This window comes from Phaethon aethereus (genome assembly GCF_964289735.1).
Source record: "Phaethon aethereus genome assembly, chromosome: 14".
Lineage (NCBI taxonomy): Eukaryota > Metazoa > Chordata > Aves > Phaethontiformes > Phaethontidae > Phaethon > Phaethon aethereus.
The window spans coordinates 19303815-19324727 of record NC_138590.1 but is presented as its reverse complement, the minus strand read 5'-3'; positions in this window follow the sequence as shown (position 1 = coordinate 19324727).

The window sequence follows — 20913 nt, the reverse complement described above, 5'->3', positions numbered from 1 at the left end:
ATGACATTAATGAGACATATTAAAAATTTGCACTTGGTAAACTGCTTCAGAGTACAAGAATTGTAATTTGTGTGGAGATACATACATGTATTTACCAAGTGAAATGTCTTCATGGTGAAAGTTTAACAGATAAAAGACAGTTAATTAGTGTTGTTACAGTGTCATGTGGGGCCCTCATTATGCCAACTACCTAGAGCCAAACATTAAAAGACAGCTCTCACTGCAGAAAGTTACTGTCGGAGTCCTCAGGGCACCAAGAGCCTTTGATGGCCCTGACCACCCTCACCTGGGCTCCTGCCCACACCCTTCCCACAGGCCCAGGAGCCTATTTAAGCTCAGTCCCAGGGCTGATTCCTGTTTGGTGGGAATGCTTGTTTTTGGCTCAGTCACAGCTATGCCTGTACTCGGCCATGGGACCTGCTGATTTGGACCCAAACCTGTGGATTGACTTCCTGACCTTGGACCTACATTATCATCACACAGTTACCTGATGGTTTGGGCTCTTGTTTGATCCCTGCTTGCCACCCTGAGGCCTGTCCTGCTTGCTGTACTTGGATATGATGTGACTGCACCCTGGCTGGTGAGGTCAGATATGTTGTTGTGCTCGGGTCCTGGCTCCGTGTATCTTAGGGAGCAGTCAGCCCTCACTGCGTCCTGACTGTAACGCCATGCTTGCCGGTGAGTTGAGATACACACTGACAGAAACATACTTAAGATGAGAGCTACTAGCAAATCAAAATGTTCTGCAAGCTAACATGAATAATACAAAAGGTGAGAATGCTTTAGTGGTCAGAGGAAGTAACAGTTTCTACTGACTTAAGGGAATATTTACTTTTGATTTCACAGGGCTGACCTTGTCCCTTCATTTATCCCAAATATCTTTCTCTAATTCTTCAAGGTCAGGCAGGTAGGAAGAGTTGGCAACATACAGCATGTTTGTATAGCTTTTAGCAGCAACTTGCACTGTTATCTTTGCCATGAGATGCAAAACAGGTTTACTGTAATGTTAGTCCTAGCACTTGGGCTGCCAAACAGCACCAATTGTGTGCTGTCCCTCCAGTAAATATATCCTCTGCTCGTTCCGAACAGGCATGCTGCTCTCCAGCCCTCAGTCAGAAGCCCACATTCATCTGCGTGAGATGACCATTGGGAAATACAGCATGGACCTAATTATCTCCTCTTCCACCGGTGGGGAAAAAAATGGCTTAAAGAAGAGACTGGCACAGGAGCGGAAGATGAGGAAGGCACAAGGGCGACTTCTAGCGTTGTAGTCAGTCGGTGTTGCGATCTCTGATGGCGGCAGGTAACACGGAACACGGCAGGGAGCCCCGCGCGAGCGTCAGGGCTTAACGGGGCAGAGGCCGCGTCCTTTAATTAATGAGAAGGGCCGGAAGGGGCGGGGCGGCCGCTGTCCGTGGTGCTGGAGGCGCCGCCCGCCCGCGGGCCTCGACCGGCGCCGCCCGCCCGCGGGCCTCGACCGGCGCCGCCCGCCGCCGCCCCCGTCTCTCGTTCTTTGAAACCGCCCGGGAGAAGGAGCTAACCCGGAGGAAAGGGCTTCGCACTTGGCGTGTGACACCAGCGCCGTGGGTGCTCGGGACTAGCTGAGAGAAAAGCGGAAGGTGCCTTGAGGAGGTTTACAGAGAATAAATGATTCTCCCTCAGGCGCATCTTTGCATTGTGGGTCTTAAAAAAAGTTATCTTCAGTTTTGTCAAATGTACTGGAAAAGTACCTTAACCCTTTCCACAGGTATTTAACATATCGTTTCTTGTAAGCCTGTCAGCTACAATTTTAAAAAGTGAAAATCAAGAAATGAACTCAGATGAGATTCCCAGCCAGCCAGTTTAGGCTCACCTGGATTATGACATGCCAAAAGAAGGTAAAACAAACACCTCAATTGCAGGAAAAGCCATGATGAGAGAGTTCACACCCTTCTATCCCTGGGGCAGTCCAACCATGAGATAAAGCCACAGGCTTTGCAGGTTTCGCTGTTACTAACATTAATTATTTCTAAACTGATGACTTGCCAACCCCTTCTCATGCTTTTAGACATGGCAGATTGGATGACTATTGTGGATACCTGTTCTCCACAATTTGCTTTAAGGTACAGATAAAAAGGTATGTGGCTTCCCTCTGCACCCGAACAGTAGTGCTGTTAGTAATGATGGGAACTGCTTGACCAGTTCACTTCTGAAGACCAAAGGAAGGATCAAGAAGAAAACTCAAGGTGTAAATACAACCATCAAAGCGAGGTAAACTTAAAGAGTTCCTGCCCAGGAACAGAAAGCAAGGAGCTTTGAACAATAATGAGGGGAAGGGAGGTTTCTGCTCACAGTCAATGGAACGGGGACACTTTGGAGCCTGGCATGTTGTGGTTTGATAGTAGACTAGCTCACTTAGCAATGGGTAATATAAAGCTCCAAAGAAATACCAAGAGATGATGGAAACAGTTCAAACATCTTTGATCAACACAAAAGGAAGGCTGAAATAGCATCCTGAATTGAATAGGTATGGTCTTTACTTAGCAGATTCTTGCATTGATTCCCTGAATAAATGCTGAATTACACAAGGAAAGAATGATCTTTTAAAAATCATAATTCTGCAATGAAATGATAAAGAAAGGGCAAGGTAAGCATCATAAGAAACCAGAAGAGCTACTGAAATGTGGGTGAGTGCTGAGTCACTCTGCATTAAGTGCTGCCATAGTAACTATTTACAGGCTGGTTGGGAATGAGGAGAGACTGAAAAACCTGAAAGAAAAATCAGACAAGTTGCAGTTGGAAATATAGTACCTATCTTTGCAAAAGATTTAATAGAATGGAACTTTCTAAGGTTTTTGGTATTAATGTTACTTGGGGCAAACAGATTACACCGGACAATTGAATAGACAGATAAAAGTATTCAAGCAATAAATAAGAAACTGATATTTCTCCTGATAGACTAATGTTATTGCATCTAATTGTGAGAACAAGCAGGAGCCACTTTGGAGTTGTTTATTCCCAGGGATGTGGTATAGTGCATATTCTCTATAACGCAGCGCAGGCTGTGAAAGAACACAGAGCAAAGTGTTCTTCTGGCAATAACAGGTTTGGGGGTGAATTGGAAAACTTACCCCAGTTTAGAGGGGGTTATAAGCTCAGATTCCTTGGCCAGTCTTTTCTGATGTTGTCCTCTGCTTGGGCTATTAGGAAGATTGTTGTTGGCATATGGCTGTGACTTAAATTTCTTGACTCAGAGTACGTCTTCTGCAGAAGAGAAAGCTCTGGGGAGTAGTAATTTGGGCCACTTCTGTGACTCAAGATTTTGGAGTATTTCTTACTGTGGAAAATTTCAGCATCATCATGACAAGTGTCTGTCAGTCCCACCTCCAAAGGCATTACTGTCATCCCAGATGATGGACACTGAGTGAGAGCAACTAGACTGGCTGCTGCTGAGGTGTGAACAACTTCAGAAAATGGAGTAGCTGGGCCTTTGGATAACCAGTTGGGCCAAGTTTGCCTTGGACTCTAATGTACAGAGAAGCAGAAAGCTGTCAAATGTTCTAAAGTCAAGAATTAGAAAAAGATTCATGAGAACTTCACAGAGAGGCAGGAAGTCTGTGGTGAAACAAGGAAGTCACTTGTCTGCCTTTTAATCTGCATAGAGATTGCAGGAGCTGCTGCAGGAGATGAGGAGGTCAGGAAAGGTCTTCTTTGCAGAGCCTAGGCAGGCAACTTACAGCTCCCCAAAGCATGGGCATGGAGGTCCAGGGAGTCTTTGTCATGTCAATGATCTTCGCTCCTACGTTAGTTGGAGAAAAGGTGTTTTCAGGACTCATTGTGCAACTGCATGTGCAAATCTGCTGCAAACCTGTTCAGTGGAGTTCTGGGAGCTGGTACACTTCAATCAGTTTCTATTGGTCTGTCAGCTTCCCTAAGGAAGTATTATTTTAAAAGGTCCATCTCCTGACAGACCAGGAGATCCCATATCACTAGGACAACTAATTTGTCCTGTTAGTTAGCTTCAATATTGTAATTTCTAGCTAACCGAGGTTCCCAGGAGCCCAGAAGCAGGGCTCAGCAAAGGACAGTGGTGGTTCAGGGAGAAGTCTAGGCTTTCTTAGACACAGAGACTGCAGGATCTGGGCAGCCTGCAGAAGCCAAGACATGCTAACAGCCTTCTAACACACCAAACTTGCTGCAGGGAAGAAGGTAGAAAGTGGGGTAGAAACTGTTCATTCTCTTCAAGAAAGAGAAATCTGTAGGAATAGGCTAGACAAAAGCTCTTAAGGAAAATAGATTGTGCAGTATTTTTAATCTATTTTACCATAAGTAAAATGGGTCATATTAGGGATGATTCTGCCATGCCCTCTTTTATAGTTGTTTGATTTGATTTTTAAGACACCAGGTGTAACTGAAATCACAATTGCTGTAGAGGCATTTACTGTGAGAACTGTAGTCTGAGGAACCAGATACTGTTGTTTTTGGTTCCCAGCTCACTTGTTAGTGTGCTTGATGTTGGTTTTCTGTTTTGAGATCTTGGAAGCCCAACAGCCCTTGAGTAAAATGGATGTGGCAATTTTCTAACTGCTTTCAGGAGTGGGCAGTGGTGACACTAACACAAGTGACATCAGTTTTAGTCAGCTGCTGGTCCTTTGTAGACAGGAAATTTTTTAAAGTCCGTTTCGTAGTGAATCAGAAGGAAACCACATTATGAAAAAGATGTTTACCATGGAATGGAAATTCTTCATTTATATCAACTTCTTTCTCACCTTTAAGAAAACCAAAAGCCTTTATCTTGTGTGCCCTGGACAGTTGTAATCATACCTGAACTAGTGCCAATTCCTGGTACAGGCAGGGAATTTTTTTGGTGTATCTTGGTCCATGAGGTGTTACACGGCTGCGTATCACAGCTTTGAGCAAGCAGTTCTGCCCGCTTTGTCGGTCTGCCATGTTAGTCCCTCAGAAGGCTGGGGAAAAGGACACCGCGTGTACTCTACCTCTTGCCTTGGGACATGTGAGCTCTCTGCTGCTGCAGCTGCCTTAAAGCCTTTTTCTGCAAAGCCCTTCCTGTACTGTGGAGCTCAGATTAATTTTCTACAACCGGCTTTTTCAGGGAAAGATGGAATCGCTAAGAACACAAATCTGCTATTCCCTATGTATTTGGCATCACATGCAGCTTGTCTTTTTTTTTTAAGGTGCGGCTGATGAAGCTGTGGGTGTTTCAGCATCTCTGATGGTCGGGGTTTTTAGGATCGCTGCTGTGCGGGTCATCGTCCAGCGGTAATTTCATCGGCCGGAGGCGAAAATAACAGCCCTTGCGGAGCGGGGCTTCCCCCCGGCCCCCCGGGCAGGGAGGGATGGGCCGGCCACCAGCATCGCCCCTTTTAAGACGGGATGGGGAGAGGAGGAGGAGGCTGGCTAAAAATACCGCCCTGTGCAGGGGGAGCGTGCGGGGCGCGGCGGGCCGGGCCGCCCGGCTGCGCAGGGAGCGCGCCCGGGTGCGCAGGGAGCGCGCCCGGCTGCGCCGCAGGGATGCTCGCCCCGCTCCTGGGCTCGGCGGGCTCCGGCTGGCTGCTGCTGGGTGAGTGCTCCCCCAAAACCCCCTCGGCGTCCGGGGCTCGCCCTCCGGCCCGCCCCGTGTTTCCCGGGGCCTCCCCCCGCCCCCGGCTCCGCGGTGTCCCGAAGGCTCCGGAGGGAAAATGGCAGAGATGGAATCGCGATGTTCTGCTGCGGCGCGGCACAGCTCAGCGCGTTACATAACGTCTCCCAAATCATCTCGCCGGTTTGCTCAGTTGGTCCATCTTTGGTGAATTTGGGAGGGCACTTTGTTGGCAGTGGGTATGCCCACTCGGGTGGGTGACCGCGAATCCCGTTGTTTGGTGGGCAGGCGGTAACAGTTCACGTCGGGACAAGGAAATAATTATTGCAAGTCTGAAAGAGGAGGTTCTCTGTCAGGAATGTAAAGGTTCAGCTTTAAATGATCTGCTGCGCTGATTGAAAAGCGAGTCCTTTGAACCTGGGTGAAGCCTCTTTTCTAAGGAAAGGTAATGTTCGATGTCTGCGCCGTTTCCCCCTTTATCAAACATCTTTCCTCTAGGCAAGCAGACTTCCAAGGGAGAGAAGTACAATTATTTTAAAAGATGGCATCTTTGCATCATTAGGTTAATATTCTGGGGGGAGTGCCAAGAGTGGAAAACATATTGTAATTATTTATGTTCATACCTACTTGCTATTTTTGATTATGAAAAGGGATGTTTCACACTGAAAACAATGGGAACCTGATATCACTGGCCTGAATTTTGTCGCTGAAAATATTCTGGTGGCTCCTGTTAAAGTCAGTGGACTTACGGCTGCTTCTCTCAGCAGCTTAAATCAGCTGCTCTTGAACTGTAGCAAAACTCGTGCAGTGCAAATATGGCCCAGAGGGAATTACATGAGTGAATCAGAAAGCAAGGCTTGGCTTGGAGGCTGCAGACAAGTGTTTGGTGCCGTATTTCAGGCCCCGGGGACTGCTCTGGGCTATGTTCCTGTCTGTACCGGGCTTCTTCACGGCAACCGGGGGAGAACTGGGCCCGCTGGGAAGGGGTCCCTGTGGGAGCTGCTGCCCTGCGGCCTCCGCGCCCGCCCTGCGGTGTTGATCCCTGTGCCTCCCATCTCGGCGTTTTCTCTGCTGAGTCTGAACGAGTCTCCCTTGTGCGCCCAGCTATCCCGAAGCGCGCGTCTCTTCAGGCGCGGCTCTGACTCATGGCCTCCCCTAACGCCGCGCCCCTTTTATTTTAGTGTGGGCATGACTTTAGCCTAACGCCTTCACCTACAGAATAGGTGCCCTTGGGAGACGGATATGTTGTTATATCCGTTTGCGCTGTCAGCCGCAGCCGAGAGGTGCATCGACACGGGTCGTCTGTGGGAGACGGGTGCTGCTGCGGCGAGGGCCCTGCCTGACCCGGCGGCGTGGCACGTGCTCAGCCGTGCGCCTGCGGCTGCTGCTCTCATGCATGGTCTCGGTTTTCTGGTGGCTCCGTCCCATCAGACAGCACTCCGCGCTGCGAAGGATGCGGCGCAGCGGCTGTGCCGATTTACTGAGCAAAGGGCTCCTTGGCCGTTACAGCCTGGTGCAGCGCTCAGGGTTATTTTAAATTAATTTCTGGCATCATTACAAGGGTTTTGACTGGTTGAGAAAGGCTCTGTAATGCTCACCTCAATGAAATAATAGTAGAAGTCAGACAAAGCTAATTATTTCCTAATGGGCAGACTTGGATGGTCTGATGGGTGCACGGAGTGATATAGTAAAAATAAAACAAACTGACCTAACAACAAATGCCCCCGGGGATTTTCACATTGGGCTGGTTTGGTTGAACCACTACAAGGTTCCAGTTTACTCCTTGCTCCTCTCCCCTTGAGGAGAGGTAGGAAATCCCAGAGACTCCTCTGCTCTTTTCTCCTCTCCTCATTTCTTGTGATTGCAACCCTGAGCCACTCGTCAGCCCCGTTTCACAGCGAGGAAGAGGAGGGTTTGCTCTCCTGGTCCCTGGCAGCTGCTGGGGGTCCCGGCAGGCGCCTGCGCCCATGTGCGGAGGCACAAGGAGGGAATTCTGCCATCGCCGGGCCCTGTTCTCCCTGCCCACACCTTTCCAAAGGTTCCTCAGTGCGTGCTTGCAAAGGAAGCAGAGGCTCGTCTGGTGTTGCGACAGATTTCTACAGTCCCGCTTGTAAAGCCGGTTCTCGCGCTGCGGCACAGGAGTCTTGGCCAATGCCCTGAAATTCAGGTCTCTGGATAAGAAATATCTCCTGCTGTGCTTTGTGTATGAAACGCAGCAGATGCCCAAGGCTGCCCAGCCCATGGAGTGCTGGCTGCTGCACAAGAGGCAAAGCCTGTGTTATTTGATGAGGTATATTTAGTTGCTTTTATTCTCCATCCCTCTATTACTGCTCCATTTGAACAGTTGCTAGATACCATCAAAAGGAATGAGTAAATGTATTTGGATTTCCCTGCTTGCTTGCAGGGAAAGACTGCACATAGCAATTTTTCTCTGCTGCTCTGGACATTTATTTGATTCTTGTCTTCACACTACTGTGGATATTACAAATATACTCAAGTAATGAAAAGAGGAGAAAAGCTCTGAAGACAGATTAACTGAATTAACTGAACACCCACAGAAATAGGAAAGCTGACTCGCGAGCAAGCTGGAAACAAAGAAATACAACATTGCATCAGTGAGAGCATAGTTGCTTTGTTTTGATGTCAACAAACACTGCAGAGCATCACAGGGTTTAAGTTCCCCGTTACTATGTTTCTGAGAGCTCTTTGAGAGGAAAAACCACCATCTTCCTCCTTTATCACTGCAGAGCTGCAAGCAGCACCTGAATCACTTGTAGCTAACTAGAGGCAAGTCTGGATGAGACTGAAGAAGTGATGTAGGTAACGTGACGCAGGCATTTACCTCTCGATAGATGTGCAGGCACCCAGGGCAGCTCTTTTCCTGTGGCCTTTTTTCTTCGCTTTGCTAGATTACATCTTCATACAGACCCAAACAAAATTATCGACTTAATCACCTTCTTTCTGATCAGAAAGGAACAGGAAAGAACAACCTCTATTAATAGAATTGTTTTATTTTTAAGTGCTCTGCGTGTGTTCGTTGGTGATGGATCAATACAAGTAATGAGTTTCTTCCATCACTGCTATTTCTGTCTCTTGTGCTGCCGTGCGGAGCCAAAGCCTTGCTGGTCCCTGGCACCGGGGTCCCATCTGTCCCCGCTGCTGTCCCCCCAGCAGCACGGGCGGCTCCGAGGGCCACCCGCAGAGGTGTTCCTGCTGCTCTCCAGCCTTGTCCCCTCTGGAGAAGGTACTGGTGTCCAACCTGCTTCGGACTCTCCTCCTCTCCCTCTGAAGAGGAGGAACTACAGCACTCGTGAACCCAGATATCCTCTTACCCTGGAAACTAGTCAAACGCAATGCAGTAAGGTGCACCAGAGAGCACGTGCCTTTAAAACATGGATAAACGTGCCTGAAATAGATCTACGAAACCCCATGAGAGTCCTCCTTGTGCTTTCCTGTAGTTTGCTGTGAGCCATGCCCGGCTCTCCAGGGGCTTCTCTTCCCTGAGGTGCTGATTCAGAATCTTTGCGCATCCTCTTTCGGAGACTCCGAGGCACTTGGCGCTGGCGCTGTGCAGCGTGGCAGGGGCACGTGTTTGGCTGGGCTCAGGCTGACTGCCATAGCGCGCTATCAGCGCTTACGGACAGCGAGTCCTTTACTGTGCCATATCCTTCTTCTGCTGTAGATATTGTCACGGAGCCTTCACGGTGACCTGCGGCCGGTGGGGCGGGATGGAAGGGGCCGGAGGCTTCGCCTGATTCTGCTGCTTCCTCGTGCTCCGTATATAGATAAAATTATAAATATTTTACCCTTGTACTGGAGACTGTGCTACGGAAACTTGGTGGCTGGTGGTGAGAAAGGGTGAGGCAATGAGATGAGCAGGGATTTTTAGCCAGGAAAGTTTTGAAGCCGCAGGGGTGGTTCAGCCCCTGGGGCCCCGGCGCTGGTCCCCATGCTCCGCGCTGCAGCCACGCTTCGCCCGCTCTTTGCTCGCTGCTTGGGCTTTTACAAACAGCGATGGAGCTACAAGGTGTAGCAGATGCTTTGGAAAAGCACGGCTAAAAATGCAGCCCCTGCTCGGCCGGGGCTGAGTTTTGGCAAGACCCTGCAGCGATTCTCTCACAGAACCCCAGTGCTGCACTTGCTGCCCCAGAAGCTCCCGTTAGCCACGCGAGGTGCGTTTCTGTCCTCGTGCTGCCTGGTGTACTGCTCTCAAAATTGTGGAAAGAAGGTAAATGCAACCACCTTGTCCAAGTCATTTTCTTTTGTGCCACAGGAAGCAAGTGTCACTTGTCAAAAAAAAAAAAAATCATTCAGTGGAAATCACCATCTCACTAGGAAACCTCCAATTAAGGGAGGAAAAGTCTTTATATTTAGACCTGTGTGCTATGGTGTTGCAAGACTGTAGCTCACATTTCCATTTGCTCAACAATGTGGCTGCTGTGGTGTAGATACAATCTCAGAAACACCACATGTAAACTACAGTGAACAGTTTCCACTTCGTTATGGCAAAATCAGTGTCGGGTGGGTTGGCCTCGGTCAGGCCAAGGGGCTCCCGAGATGGCTGGAGCCCGTTACGTGGCTTTTGCTCACTGAGGTCACCTGGTGACCACTGGCCCAGGGAGCAGCGGTTCCTGCCCGTGGGAATCCTGCACCCGCAGTCAGATGCCGGGTGATTGCGAAAAATAACCCCGGAGAAGGGTCTTTTCTCCGCTGCAGCCTTTCCCACGTACGCCCGCTGCTGAGGGCTTCGGAGACGAGGGGAAGGAGGGGAGGGAGCACCGGTCCCACACCTGAGAACGGGTACCCGGGTGCTCCGTCCGGACACCCGGCCCTTGGGGCGGTGCTCTGAGCGCAGGAGGAGGACGGTCACCTTCAAGACTACCAGCCTGATGGCAGCCACTGCAAAGCCTTGGTTTGAGTCGTGTCTTTGGCTCCAGCAGTGTAAGTGCTGGCGTGGCAGGGACCTCGCGTGGCCCTTCTGCAGAAGCTGCTGTGAGCCACATGTTCATTTCGGAAAGTTGTTCTAGAATCTTTTGCTCTGAAATCTTCCAAGTTTCAGCTCAGATTTGCTCCTGACTAATCTAGATCCTGCTTGTTTGGATGCCGGTGCAGTGTCTCGGCTGGGCTGGTTGTCTTGAGGTGGCTGCCCCCGTCCTGCCGGGTCCCCTCCTCAGCCCGGCACCCCTTGCCTTTGGAAAGGATGGGTTCCTGCTGCTGCGGGGAGCGCAGGCAGCACACGGCCGGGTGCCGAGGGCACCGTGGCTCTCTGGGCCGCTGCTTGGTCTACCATCGTTGGATGGAAAGCTGCACAGCCTGCCTTTTCCGGGGCTAGGCAAGCCGGGCCACTGTGCCTCTTCATGGCCGCGAAGAGAAAGGGCTAAAATGACCTTTTCTTCTCCCACCAGCCGTCGAGAAATTGAGGCTGCGTTGTGCCCGTGCACAAGCTAGAGCAGCCGTGGGGCTGGAGGCTCAGAGCAGCCCCCTCGGGGAAGGGCGTGCAAGTGTCCCTGCACGGCGAGGGCCAGAGCCGCGTCCCCTCCGCCTCCAGAGCCACGGGCAGCTCCTTTCCCAGGGCTACCAAATCCCTAAAATCAGCTCAGCGAGCAACACGGACGTTGCTGTGACTGCCGGGGAGTCCCGGTCGCTGATAGATGGCACCAGCCGAGAGCCGCAGCCGGGGAAAGCACCGGCACATTTGCTAAGCTGGGATTAATTTATACTTTTTTTTTTCCTCCAAGGGCGAGTATGAGCTGGTCGGCACAGGAACCAGCACCAAGACTGCTAGACTGATTTAATTTACCTTTTTTTTTTCCCCTCTGAAAAAGCATCTAGAAAGAGAGTAAGTAATTCTGCTGTTGATTTAACTGAATTGGAAGTGATCGAAGCCAAACTTGCACTGAAATTACAGCAGATGTGAATGATGCAGATTTAAATGTCTTTTCTGCAGGGAACAGTATTTAGGTATAAAATTGGGGGGAAAAAACCATTATTCAGAGCTTGTTTCAAGATTGTTTCCAATGGTGGAGAAAAAAAGACAAATATATTAGAATTCCCCTTGAAATGTTAAATCTATCTTACTTTGTATCTCCAACACAGTTCGGTTTTGGGTAGAGCCATTCTCCGTAACTCCAGATGACCTAATTCAGCAGTCTTTTTTTTTTTTCCTTCCACAAAATGCTCCGGTAACTCCTCCTCGCCCCCAGCTGGGAGCCGCCTGCACACGGGAAGGTCACCCTGATGTCCGCCGGGCCCCTGAGACCCATTCCCACAGCGCGTGTTCGCCGCGGGGCTCCCCACGCGTGGGGGTGCGCCCAGCCTCCCTCCTGACCCAGGCGGGGCTTTGGGGACGCCGCGGGGGCAACCCCGAGTGACCTCCTCCCGCCGCCCCCGCGCAACGCCCCGGCCCCGGGTTTATTTTGCCTGAAAGAGGGTTTTTTTTCCTTTGTGCCGGCAGCTGAGAGGCTGCCGAGGGTGGTGTGATGCTCTGAGCTGCCAACAAGCGCTCGGGGCTGCGCTTCCTTTCGGAAAAGGCATTTGCATTTCCTCCGTTCCCGTTATTTGGTTAAATACAGCTGAAAAGGCAAAAGCTCTGGGTCACTGGGAGTGAAGAACGGGCTGTCTGAGGGCCTCCCCCCGCCTTAACTCCTTCAAACCTTGCCCCAGTGTCTTGGAGAGACATGTCTTAAACTATCCAGAAAGGGGGATTTAAAGGCTGCTTTTCCCGCAGGGAAGGGGGCTGGAGGTGGGGGAAAGCAAGGAGGCAGCAGAAAGGTGCCATATACCTCTGCACCGAGAATTTGCTTGTGTGCAGCCGTAGACAGACTTGGGGAGAGTTTGCAAAATTTAACGTGGACAGAAGCGTCTTCACGGGGACTTGAAAATACCAGTGAAAACAGGAGAGCGAAAGCAAGTTAGGGCAGCGTCGGGCACGGAGCCGTACAGCGTGCCGCGGGGCGTGGAATCGGAAAGAGGAACGACTAGAAACAAAAATACAAATAACCTGATGGCTGCTTTAGTTAACAAAATAAAAAAAACCCAACCCCTAAAGCAACAGCAAAGATCCTGAAACCTAAACCGAGTGTTTAAAAACATTCAAACACTGTCGTCACTTCTTATTGCTGTCAGAGGAAAAGCAAAGTTCCAGTGAAGTGTTTAACTTTGAAGATATAAGGACATCTCAAACCACAGCCCAACCGCAGATTTCTCAAAAACCTCCTGCGAGATGATGCCAATCCCCCCTTTTCCCTCATTTTCCCGCGGGTGCCAGGCCCTGGCGGCCGGGGGTGCTGGAGCTGGGTGCGGGCTGTGGTTGGGGTCTGGGGCTGGTGGGTACCAGCCCCGTTGACGTGCCGGGATACGCAAGGCAGCCCCTTGGACCGGGGCAGGATACAGCCCCTGCACCTCGCTGCGTGTCGCACGCGCCGCGCTCCGCTGCGAAACGGAGGCTGTGCTGCTGGATGCCTGTTTTGAGGATGACAGCTGGGAAGAGCTGCATAAGCTATAAAATCATCATCGTGGGTTTATTTTTGTTCCTTTGCCATCCGTTGGCATCCTTACGGTGTAAGGAAATGGAGGACTGGAGGGAGAGGAGGCAGAAACACTTACCTGGTAGCTTCACAGTAGTGTTCCTAATTATTGAATTAATCCTCTCTTCATGCAGTATGTTTCCTTCCTGCTGCTCTCAGTAAATGGTCAAAAATATATACTGTATACAGTATATATAAGATATAATATAAAATATGTACTGTATAATCAATACAAGAATAATAGCTCACCCAAAGTCACAGAAAGGGAAAACTGACTGCCAGAAAGAAAAACAAGAGAGTAAGGTTCCCTCATCTTTTACATGACTTTCATTATTTTAATTAGTGGCTCTTCTTTATTTCTGGTCGCGGCAGGATTTTCTGTGGGTGGGCCTTAAGGAACATAGAGATACTGTTGGCAGATTTCTGTTCAGTATCTGAAGCTATTGCACTGGGTTATGGGAACGTCCTGGAAGATGAAGCAGCGGTTTTTATTGAGTTATCCTCAGAATTTTGAAGCGCCGTGTGGGACTCTGGGCTGTGGAGTGATGAAAGCCCACGGGCCGGCTCCGAGCCTGGTGCGGTTTCCTGCTGGTACAGCCTCGGTTAGCTGCTCTGATGGCTCTGCCTCCTCCTGGCCATAAGCATCACTGTTTGAAATTCAGCCTTAATCCATGTTTCTCATTAATTTTGGTAAAGCATGAAAGCATAGAGAAATTCAATACGTCACTCTCTTACAGTACTCTCTGTTCACGTAGAGTTTGACTGTGAGCATTAAAAGCACTGTGATTTACTGATACAACTGTTTTTTTCCTGGACAGGAGAGGTCTCGGCCAAATCCCATAAAAGTCCTTTGAAGGCTTTCCATTGATTTTACTGGTAGCTGGATCTCGCTGGGCTTTAGACTGAGTGGTAATCAGCATAGAAGATGAAGCCTTATTTCCTTTGTACTTGTAGAGTATAAACACCCCTGCTACTTAACACCCTAAGGTGAGGGGCAGTTTTGGGCAGCTCCTACAGAAGCAGAAGCCACTTCAGTCCTGGTTCGGAGGGCTTTGTAGCTCCTCTTGCCTTGGCCGGGTCCTGGGCCCCGCCAGCCCTCAGCCTGACGTTCTGCAGAGCACAGCTAACACATCCGCAGGAGGGTCTCACAGGCACTTGAACTGGCCGCCGAGTTCCAGTGCCAAGGGCTCTTACAGCAAACCCCCGTTGAGGGTGAACTGCATCCTTTCCCTCGGCTGCGTGTCCAGAAAAGGAGGTTGTCTTCCCACAAAATGCCCTCCCGATTGCTCTGCAGATCACCTGGCAGAAAATGCGGGGGCACTGGGGAAGCTTTTATTCTGTGTATCACTTAGAGTCTGCCTACGTCCATCTTCCCTTAAGGCAGGAAGCCTAAAGCCAGTTTCCTCCCTTTGTTCGCTCTCCTCTCCTACGGTTGTTCCAGCAAGTGAGTCCTTGTGCTGTACATATGTGCAACGAAAGCAAGACACGAGAAAGGGAATGACTGCTCAGGGTATTTACCGGGGAGGTGGAAGGGTCTGAAGGTGTCCTGAAACACTTGTTTTGCTGAAGCCCCGCACCTATGCCGAGGGTGTATCACCCACTGCCATCTCCACGGAGGTAGGCAAGAGCATCCCTTACTGACAGGTGCTTGAAAGAAGACCTGTGCTAAATAAATGCAGCACAGTAATTTGTTTTTAATCCAATATTTATTTAAAATCAGTATTCCCACATCCCCTCTGGAGCACTCCCTCAGGAACACAACTGTGTTGTACCCATGGGCTCCAGGCACCCAAGTGCCCAGCCAGCCCGGGGCTGAAATATTTCCCAGACTGCAAAGTTTCTGTCAAGCTGTGGCTCAGGAGGAGCGAAGGGGCAAGCAGCTGAGCTGGTGAATGTTGTTGAGGTCCCCTTAGGCCAGCACCGTGATGCTGATTTACACCTGCAGGCCATTTAGACTGGAACTCCCTGCCCTACCCTGGCAGTTTTATGAATTAAGCCTGATTGCAGAACACCCACACGTGAGCCAAACGAGTGACGTTTGACAAGCTTGCCTGAAATCTCATTAAATACTCTCTTCTTTCATGAGTGTGAAGTGTTCTTTGAGAATTCTCCGTTACGCACTCCAAGTGCACAATATTGCAAGTGCAATTTAGGACAGGTCAGACAGAAACTTTATTAACTAGGGTAATAGTGAAGGAGCGCTCAGACAGCGTCTCCCCCTCTGCTCCCCTCTTCGCCGCCCAGTGAGAGGGGAGAAGGAGGGAGAAGAGAGGGCTGCAGAGGGAGATCGCAGCCTATATATGGTTTCAGGAAAAAAAAAAAGAGGTGAGAAAACCAGTAATTTCAATGTTAACAAAGCCAGATATCCATCCCTGGAGGGGTGGACTCCTCAAGCGCCTTGCTAACTGCCATAGTTCTAAGAAGGAATGGAACAGTAAATAACGGGGCTCCCGGTGGGGCCCACCGGAGCGGCCCACCCAGTGTTATCTTAGCTCGGAAGTGGGGAGTTGGAAGCAATAGGAGACTGTTAGCTTTCAGTTGAAAGGAATGTGCTTTTAGCTAGGATAACGTCTTAGCCAGACCTCTCAAATCTTAAATGGTAATAATTTTACCATCACAAATTAATTGCAAAGTTTTTGTTTTGTTGTTATCAGTGTAAATTAACAATTGGCTCAGATGCCAGGTTTTTTTCTTTGCTTTTAACGTATGTTAGAATGTAAGGATTATGTCGGCAATAGTTATTCTCTTCCTATTGTATTGAATCAGATGATTTACATTTATTCTACTCAAGCTATGGAGTTTCTAATTTGGCAGACTAGAACAGGCAATGTAGACTTTCTCCTTGTCAGAAACTTCCTTTTACGACAACTTTTCCCAAAGGGAAAAAAAAACCAAAACTCAAAACAATGCTGTCTTTCATTTTAAATTGAGCATTCGCAGGACGGCTTTGCAGTTTTACATCCAAAAGCCTTGCCTCGACGCTGTGAGGAACTCTAAAGCTTCCAGCACGACAAACAGACGTGTCAAACCCGTGCGACTTTCGGTGGCAGAAGGGGTGAGTTTGGCCCATCTGCGAGAAGCTGGGACGAGGTTCCCACCACCGGGATGCGGAGTCCCCAGTGCCTCAAGGGTTACCCGGGGCTCTGCTGCTGCTGCACTAATACAGCCTAAGCTGATATTAGCCAAGCTTAACTTCTTTCAGCGGTTTGCAGATGGGAAGGGGGTGGGACGTCCTGGAGTCAGCAGTTCTTCAACAAGTACACGAACGCCAGCTCCGGCGGCGTGAGACCCAGCCATGAGCTGACTGCCTGCGAGGGGAGAGGGGGGAAACCGGCTTCCCCCGCCGCCGGTAAGTCTGCGGCTGTTCGGTTTTTGTTCTTGAAATCTGGGTGAGGAGCCCGGGGGGCTCCGGGATGCCGAGTGAAACAAAACGGAGGGGAAAAAAAAAGAAAAAAAAAAAAAAAAAAAAAAAAAGGGGGGGGGGTAGTGGTGCGGGAGAGCCCTCCGTGCAGGGAGGGACCCCACGGGCGCTGCCGTGTTCCTCGGCGGCGCGATGCGGGGAGAGCCCGCCGGCGTGGCTGGCAGGACGGCGATGAAACACCAGCACCAGAAAGAGTTTGTGGCTTTGGCGGTTTCCTGTTGTTTCAGATGTTTCTAACAGCCATAGAGGGGGGAGAGCTCCAGCCCGGCTCTGGCTGGAGATCACAGCGCTGAAGGCGGCCGGTCCCGCGGGGGCTGCTGCTTCCAGCTCGGGGCTCCAGGGGCCCGGGGCCGCCGCGGCTCTGCCCGGCTCACCGGTGACGGCAGCTCTGCCGCACCCCGGCCGCGCACCGGGGACGAGGTCACTGGGATGCAGAGATGGAGGCTGGTTTCTGGGGCTGTCCTGGGAGGGCTCTGCCGGTTTGGGCTTCATTCCTCAAAACATCAGGGCTTGTTTCCGATAATAGGAGCTCTGCAGAGACCGGCAAACTCGTTTAACTGTGCTTGACACCCCGTGGGTTTCTCGGCTGGCTGTGAATAGTGTTGTAACCAGCCGGGCTTCAAGGTCAGCTCTTCGTGATGAATGCCGCTGTCTGTGCGTGCGTCCCAGCCGGCCGGGATCTCCGAATGCTGGTGATTCGCACGTGCCTTTGCCAAAGCTGCGCAGCGGCGGCAGGTTGCCAGTGTTAAACGTATGATGCGGTGCGGTCCCGAAGCGAGCGCCGCGGATTTCACACCGCGTCAAGCACACGGCCGCATGCACGCTCCGTCTGCCTGGGAAGGGCCTGCCGGCACGTGGGGTGCGGACGCCGCGCGGGATGTACCTCGGTGCAAAGCACAGGACACGGAAACCTTCTCTGTAGGCAGGAAATACCCGCTCTGGACGTCGAGCGTGGTTTCTCTCTCGCCGCGTTGCCCCGGTGTGTGTCCCACCCTTTGGCACGACGGGGCTAGGCTGGGTTATGGACGTGCAGAGGATGCTTTCGGGGGGTTCCGAGAGGCTCGTAGAGGGTCCCCGCTCATTCCTGGTGGTCGCGGTGTTGTGGGTCAGGCTCAGTACAGCTGCTGTGTGCAGCTGCGGGGCCTCCTCGGAAAACCCGCAGAAACCAGACGTGGTTATTTGCTGTTTTCCGCGGCAGTGAGAGCAGCCCCTAAGGTGGCGACCATTTCTGCAGCGATCAGTCTGTTTTTACTGGCTTCACGTGCAAGAGGCAAACTCAAAGTTACGTTCCTCTAAGAGCACGGTGACATTCTCGTGCACGGCAAATATGCAGAGATTATTTTGAGAAGCTCTGGCTGTTTGCGGGCATCGTGTTTCGGTGATGACCGGAGGCTGCTGGCGCGGGGCCCAGGCGGGCAGAGGGCACGGCAGGAGCTGGCAGGTCTGCACAGCGGGCGAGGCTGCCTGCCCGGCTGCCTGCCCCGCTGCCTGCCCCGCTGCCTGCCCCGCTGCCTGCCCCGCTGCCTGCCCCGCTGCCTGCCCCGCTGCCTGCCCCGCTGCCTGCCCCGCTGCCTGCCCCGCTGCCTGCCCCGCTGCCTGCCCCGCTGCCTGCCCCGCTGCCTGCCCCGCTGCCTGCCCCGCTGCCTGCCCCGCTGCCTGCCCCGCTGCCTGCCCCGCTGCCTGCCCCGCTGCCTGCCCCGCTGCCTTCGGTCGACCTGCAGCAGGAGTTGCCTTCCTTCAGGTCCTTTGGCACATGACCTGCCTCTTTCTTAACCCTTATTTTCTTGTCCCTTATTGCACTGCGAGGTTGCGAAATAAGCCTTGGGCAACTTTGAAAGCCTTCTTTGGCTGCTAGTTTTGGCATAGTCCTTGTTTTGGGGTAAAGCCTGGGCCTGGTTCGGGCAGTCATGTCATGTGTGCGCAGGGGCTGGATAAAACCCTGCTCTCTCCAGGTGTGCTTATACCTTCTGGGTCCCCTCGCTCCTTCCCATCTGTGTGGACAGGGTCCTTCAGAAAAGCACTGCAACTTGCAGAGCACTTGCTTGGTAATTAACGTGATCTAATTATAGACAGCTTACTGTAAGTGAGGGATACAGCTACATTTATTCGAGTTAGATCATGACACGATTGTTACTTTTTTTAAGCTCCCATTTTCGGTGTCATTTTCTAGTTTCAGATGCCAGAGGGACAGTCGTAACACCATCTTCACGGGCACACGTTTGGTACCCAACTGGCAGAGGGCTTTTTGGTCTGCTCGTTGTTCATACGGCTCTGCTTTTACCACGGTGGCAGGTCAGCAAGTTTTGGAGCTCTTCAGGCTGTAATACTGGCTTAAAGAGAATTGCTCCTTATAATAAAGACAGCGCTTAGCTATTATACAAGCCAGAGGGTCTCGGCCTCAGTCTATGTCTTCTGCAGCAGCAGATGAAAATCTGCGGTGCGATGCTGCATGGAAACTAACCTTTTTTTCGTTATTTCTGCAGGACAGTTAGTTTTGGGCCAGCTCAGCTGCCTGCTCCAGCCAACAGCCGTGCACCCCAGAGTGGGTGTAAGGCAGAGGGGAGCACCGGCCGGCGGGAGGGATGCCCATGGCTCCATCCAGCGGTGGTGTGGGTTTGGGTCACCAAGTGAAAGGACGAGAGGAAACAGCCTCAAGTTGCACCAGGGGAGGTTTAGGTTGGATATCAGGAAATATTTCTTCACTGAAAGGGTTGTCCAGCATTGGAAGAGGCTGCCCAGGGAAGTGGTGGAGTCACCATCCCTGGAGGTATTCAAAAGACGTGTAGACGTGGCACTTGGGGACACCGTTTAGTGGCAGACTTGGCAGCGCTGGGTTTGCGGTTGGACTCGATGATCTTAAATTCTCTTAGAACGGCAAGCAGCAGTCAAACACGGCGCGGTGCGTGCGCACAGCGGAGAGCAGGGGCAGGGCCAGCGCCTGCCTCCTGGTGTCCCTTCGACCCCCGTGTCACTGCGACCGGCCTCGCACATACCGGCCATGCGGACGCGGCCAAGGGCTGGGTGTGAACGGTCATGGAGGGCTGGGCCAGCCCGGCGCCTGGCAGGGTAGGGACCTGCCTGCGTGCCCGTCCTTGCCTGGCAGTGACCCCCTGTGGGGACAGAGCGGGGCCAGCCCACAACAGCCAGGGCAACGCGTGCTTATGTGCCTGCTTCCGCCCTGCCTGTGGGTGTGAGGGTGGAAAATCTTCCCCAAAATCTCCTTTCCTCCACCCAGCCTTGAGCGAAGGCTTTGCAGGCTGAGATGACCACGGAGGACCTGGCCCTGGCACGTCAAGGCAGGGAGACTGAAAATGAGCCCTGCAGCGAGCTGTGGAGGGGACTGCATCCCGCTGGGTGCGTTGAAGGGCAGCGTGTAGTCTGCAGGGGTGCAAAAAGTGACCCCCGGGGGCTCTGGGTAGCCTGTGGGTTGGGGCTGGGAGCGTCGGTGCGGTATTTGCAGTATTGCAAACCGCGGCCTCCGCTGAGCGACGAAAGGTGTGCTTTTCGTAAAAGAAAGTAAGGGGCAAAAAAGAAGAAACTGGAACGATGAAATGGGAATTGGGAAGGTCTGGAGCTGAACGTCCCCAGCCTGCTGGGTGCTGTGGCCGGACACCCCTTCCCTTCCCTTGCCACGCCTGGCTGGCGGTCCCTGCGCCGCCGCCCTGACCAGCGCCGGCACTGCTGCAAAAACTGCAGGTTCCTGGGGCTCTTAGCTGGACCACGGCCTCTACAGACGGTTCTAAGGTTTGTTTAGATCCAATAAATATTTGGAGGCAAATGCCAAAACTTTGCCCAGCAACAAGCCATCAAGCTCTTTGCAGAGCACCTTCGTCTTTCCTTCGTCAAAACCGGCTGCCATGGGTGCAGCTGCCTTTTCCCTCTCCACTCAGTGCTTCTCCCTGTACTCTGCCCCAGATAACTATTTTTATGCAATTATTTAAGCTGTTTGTTCGCTGCCTGTCACACAGCGTTCAAAAACCATATAGTTCTGGGACAATCAACCATCAGCGTCACTCAAAAAAACCCCAAAACCAGCCCACAAAAAACCCCCACCAACCTAACAAAACTCCTTTGTCACAGGAACTGAGACTTCCAAATGCTCGTGGGTACCTCTGGGAAGGGGGGAACTTTGAAGATGCTCTGGAAGCAGCTTCCAGAGCTGAAGCCCAGCCCTGGCAAGAGCAGCACCTTGGTGCAGTGCCCCACTTTACCGATGCCTACAGGACACAGCGCTTAAACACGAGCCCCAGCAAACATGCATGGGATCCACTGGGACCTGTAAACTCTGCCATAAGGCTGAGGGGCAAATTCTCTCCTGCTTTAGTCACCTCCATGGGTTGCTCTCACGGGCCACGCTGCCTGCGAGTGGGAGGAAGCGGGCAGGATGC